Below are 6,060 nucleotides of genomic sequence, written 5' to 3' on the forward strand. Positions count from 1 at the left end.
GATAGAATATAACTTTTCTATAATATGGAAATTATATTATTTAAGGGACTAATTCAAGTGTTCTATAATCCTTCTATTTATTGTGTATTTAACATTTATTGTGTATTTAATATTTTAGCATTTATTTTGATATATTACGAGACTTGTGCATTTACGTGCATTCATTTTATAATTCAAATTTTATAGTTTTTGTAAGACTTGTTCCATTGAGTATTTTTATTTTTCTTATAAAATAAAAATGTTCATTTATATACTCATATTTAGGGTATATGGAATTATTCTCTCAGAATAATAAATATACTTGCATTTATAATTATATTTGTTCTCTTGTAATTTAAAAAATCAATTAAATATTTTAAAAATAAAAATATAAAACACTACAAACAAGCATGTACTCTCAAAGATTTAATATAAAAATGATACATATCTTTGTAATATCAATACAAAAATTATAATAGCATAAATCTCATAGTACAGTATCAAAATTTAAATAAATGAATACTTGAGATTAAAAGTTATACATTTAAGTGTAAAAGAATAAATAAATAGTAAATATAATATTAAAAAGAAATGAAAATAATCAAGTGTTTTATAAATAGTTTATTCAATAAAATGAAATTGAGATTTATATATTCTAAAAGACAATAAAACTGAACTTAAAATATAATATAAGAAAAATTAAAGAAAATGATAAATAAAATTGAGGCATATATGAAAAGTACCTGAGACAAATATGTATATTCATCTCAATCCTCTTATCTAACTTAAAAATCAAATATTATTAATATATATTCGAATTGAAACAAATTTAAATAATACTCATTGAGCAAAGTATATTTGTCATCTTTATTCTTAATTCTTAATATATAAGTTATTAGTAAGTATCAATATCATTAAAATAATATATATATATATATATATATATATATATATATATATTTTTATACTGGTAAGAAGTAAAAAGTCTGGACAGGAAGATACAATAGGATTGATTCTAACTTTTCTATATTAATTTATTCTCTCGTTTTGATTGAAAGTATATCATTTTAAGAGATTGTTTAATTCTCAAATGTCTTATATTTTTTTTTTTTCATTTGTTGTATACTTAATTTGTTGTCACTTATTTTAATATATTACTAGTTAAAGAGTTCTGCATTTGTGTGTATTAATTTTATAATTCAAAATTTATATTTTAGACAAATGTAAACTATTGAGATATTTATTAACCATCATTATTATTATTAATATCTAATATTATTCATGAGTAATAATGGTTACATTTATAAATGAAAAAAAAAACTGATAAATTAACTATTTTAAAAAGTTCAATATTACTTAATTTAATACATATAATCAATCATATTTATTAAAAAAAAATGTAGTGAGATGTCCGAAGCAAAATATATTGGTATATACATATATTAACTTCATATACCATTATATAGTTATTAATTTTTTAAAAAATAGATATGAATAAAGTATAAAAATACACATAAAAGTTCTAAATTCCTTGTCGTATAGAACTTTACAAGGAGTTGTCGAACTATAACAATAACTATTTTGTACATGAATTACCGGTGCATTTTTGTCTTTTTATGGTGTCTTATATTTTTCAATTCTTTCGTAAAAGATGTAACTGTAGTGATATTTTTGTAATCTTTTAAACTTTTATGTCTTGGTTCTAAATATTATCGAGGCAGAAAACATTTTATGTCTCGGTTACAATACACCTGAGACATATATCTTTCCAAAATTTTTATGTGATTGAATGAGTTTTTGCCAATAATTAAAAATATGTATTTTGATTAGAAGTGAAAACTTTAACTAAAATTAATCAAGAATGTACTTTTGTTAATTAGCTTTTTGCTTGATCTATAGGTAAAAGAATGGACATGATTAAGGATAGAAATATTTAATTGAGAATGTATTTTGGTTAATGGTGAGAACGACAACAAATTAATTGAGAATTTATATTGATTAATTTGTAAATCTACAATAATAATCAATTGAGCAACAATCTTTAGATAACGAATGATGAATTTATTATGAAAAAACATTATAATCAATATATTTTTCTTTATCATTATTTTTTTATATCTTATTGAAATAATTATTAAATTTATGTATGTTAGAGTAACTATTAAGTCTAAAATAGGGAGTGGTGTGTGGGGAACTACTTCCAGCTGTACTTTTGAGTCTAGTGCACTATATGAGTTGTACCTAAGTATTTAGGGTAGTCTTTTGATCTATCATCTTCCATTGTATCGGTTTTTATCATTATAATTAGAAAGTTATGAGATGGATCTATTAAGACCCTCCAATTGTGTATTATCCTTTTATTTTCACATGGTATCAGAGCAAGTGGTTTAAGTTTCTCTCGGTCCTGTTTGTGTTGCTTGCCAGCAGTTAGTGGCCGGCGGCGGCTGCCGGAGTCAAGTCTTTCAAAGACTTATGTCTGAAGTATCTTAATGTGCATCTCACTCTGGTTTTTGTTTGGTCTTGTCCATCGACAGTTGTTGTCACCGTTCGCGGCTATCCGCCGCCATCCGCCATTGTGTGTTACTGTTTGCAGCCGCCCACTGCCGTTAAACACTATCCAAAGCTACCAACTGCCATTGTTCACTAAATCGTCGTCGTCTGCCACTATTTCACCGTCGTCCGCCACTATTCGTCGTCGGCCGCCGACCACTGGATTTGGAGTGCCTCTCCGAGCGACAGCCCCTCCAGTGCCGGAACCAAATACCCGTCCACGCGTCGCTTCTTCTCCACTGCGAACAGGCGCGTGCAGTCCATGTGCCACCTTCTACTGCTCGGAACGTCGGTGAAGTCCAGAAGCCACCCTTGTGAAAGTCCCTCTAGGCTTTTTGGTTTTCCTTTACTGTTGTAGCATTTCCTCACTGTTTACCAAAGTTAACGGTTGAAGGTTGCTCACAGCGTGAGGGGGAGTCTGTTTATGGTCATTATGTCTTCACGAAGTTGCTTTTGCTGCTATGTATATGTTGTTTGTCTTGTCAGCCATGTCGTTCCATACATGTATTGTCTATTTGCCATTGTCCATGCTCGATGGTAATCTTCTAGTCTGTTGCAATTTGTAGCAATCAACCACTGTGTAACATCCCTATTGGAAATTACTTTATTAAAATAAATCAATAAAATAAATAAGAATAGATAAATTCAAATGTTGTACTTTATTATTCCCAAAACACGGGAAAATTTAAAACATTATTAGTCGTGCCATAATTTAAATAACGATTAGTAGTAATTTTATTACAAGTTCCAAAATTCGACAAGACAATGAAAATCATAAGAAAAAACCCTAGCTCAAAATCCCCAAGCTAGCCATCTCTCCACCTCAGGTGTTAGCAGCATCACCTATATCATCAACTGCTCCCGTGTAAAGAATTACAAGATCATCGCCAAACACAAACAGAAAGGGTGAGCTCAAAAGAATATAAGAAACATATTAATTAAATAATATAAATACACCCAATTATATTCTCATATCTGGACCATGGTCACATACTTAATACCCCCAGAGATTTTCAACCTCCAATTTAACAACAAAGTTAGCCATGGACTCAGGATTTCTGATGCTCACACGAACCTACCCGCACATGATCATGCCTCGACGAACCTCCCCGCTCGTAGTCCTACTCTACGGACCTGCCCGCCCCTAGTCCAACACATGTGATCCACTAGCTACGTACCTCCCCGCACGTAGCATCTCTCAATTGTGAGCACGGATCATACGAACCTACCTCGCTCATATCCCCACAGGAGAGTAAATATGTATGAACCTCCCCGCTCATACCATCACATGTTAATCGCCATCCATGAATCTACCCGCTCATGGCTCAGCATCTCCTGAGGCCTGTCTCGCTTAGGCTAAGCTTTCTCGCCTGAGCGAGCATGCTAACCTGGTTTATCTGTGAAGTCTCGCTTAGGCGAGTCTCTCCTCGCCTGGGCGACATCATCCTTCGTCTAACACCAAAAACTCTCGCCTAGGCGGCGAGTTAAGCACAACACAAAGTTAAGCACGAGGTCTCGCTTAAGCGAGATCCTCTCGCCTGGGCGAAAAGCCTTGTTGCCCAAACATCAACATCCTCGCCTACGCGAGGTGCCCCAAACAAGGTCTCACACCCCTCGATTTCTCGCTTAGGCGAGAGGTACTCGCCTAAGCGAGATAACAGGTCGCCCAAAAACCTGGCACTCCGCCTAAGCGAGTAGCTCGAGCATAACCACAAACCATGGTAAGATAATATGTTTAAAAAAGAAAATACTTATAAATAGTTCAAAAAAATCAATGTAAGCAATCATTCACAAACAATTTCTTTTAAATATTCACAATCATCTAGACCAACTATAAATACTACATTTGAATATTTTCTTGCATCGAATTAAACCTAGAGATTTTGCACCTATCATATGGATCCTAGTAGATTTTGGTATGTGATATCGGGGCTCTACCCAACCCCTCTCATATAACAAGGGTAACTCACCATGAGATGCTAAAAAGGTTCTCTTTCAAACCAATTTTCATCATAAAAACCTCCATCAACTCTCACTACCTAAATATTTTCCTTTATGTGAGTTAAAGTACTAAGTAAAGTTTTGATAATCTCTTATTTGAATCCCAATTCAATACACCCTAACACAACATGATGAAGTACTTTCCTTCTTTAAAAATAATTCCAATTTCATCACAACAGTCATCTATATATCAAAACACTTCCAATTCCATACATTTAATATATTAACTCTTCTCAAAATTAATAAAACATCTTATTTGAAAACCTTTTTCTCATTGAGCGACATCATGAGTATTGGGAGAAATTCCTCCAAAAATGTGCCAAGTGAGTGTCTCACTCGCCCTATGAATAAGACCATTGGGAGTAATTTTTAGAAATTTGCACGAGTGATAGAGGCCGTACCCCACCAAATTAAAACAGTTAAATGCAGTATGCGAAAGTTGAACCAAATCGTCTCCCAACGACCAATATTTTCGTCCAAAGCTTCAATTTTCATATGAACACAACACTATAACACAAAGGGGGGTTGACGGATTCAATATGCTAATCAACAGATTAAATTAAACGCGACAGTGATTAAAAACGTATTGATATCCTTGATTCAAACACAATTTCACTTATCATATGCTGCCAAATTAACACCTCTGCCTTCTCTCAATCCATTAGATAAGAACTCACTAAGCAAAAGTTACAATCCAGCTTCATTATGCAATTAAGCAATGTACACATCCTTAAATTCGTGACAGTCAAGCTACATACATTAAGCATGAACATAACTTAACCCAAACATATGCAATTACTCTGTAAATTAATCACAAACAGATTCACCACACGCATTCCCCAAATTCAGAACAAAGAGACATGGCAGATTTCACGAAACAAGCACAACCTCAAAGCTTCATTGCATTTTTCATCAAGGAGTCAATACATGAATTTTGCTAGACATGGAAATGGAACAATTAAGCACTTCAAATCTGAAATCAACAAAGCAGAACATCAAAAACCCTAACCTACGAATTGTTGAACGCAAATCAAGAGCAAAAGAGAGATTTTAAAGCTTCAATGGAATGAAAAACGCTGTTGTGATATATAAATCTGAAAACCCCATCAATGGGTGATGTTACAAGTCAATAAAATCCACAAAATGAGATGCCCAATCTACCAAATGCATTCAAAACGTAAATCCCACATTGGGTGTTGTCAAATGTGCATACAAATGGCAAAAACTAGTGCAAAAACATAAAAAACGAGTGGAGCACCTCCATGGACACCCACCAAAGCTGGAGAGAGCGAAAATGGAGGTTGGAAAAGAGTGGAGAAGAAGGAGTGCGGTTGGTGCATGCCAAGAGACCTAATTTTCGTGGTCTTGTCAACTCTGCCACCATTATTTATAAAATTGCCACTCTGGCACTCATAATTATAAAAATGTCACTACTGGGCTTCAAATGTGGCCCAATCACTTAGATGACATGGAAATGACGTGAAAATGATGTGGAAATGATGTGGCAACTCTCTTCAACTGAATATTAAT

This window comes from Vigna unguiculata, chromosome 1, assembly GCF_004118075.2.
Source record: "Vigna unguiculata cultivar IT97K-499-35 chromosome 1, ASM411807v1, whole genome shotgun sequence".
In the NCBI taxonomy this organism is placed as follows: domain Eukaryota; kingdom Viridiplantae; phylum Streptophyta; class Magnoliopsida; order Fabales; family Fabaceae; genus Vigna; species Vigna unguiculata.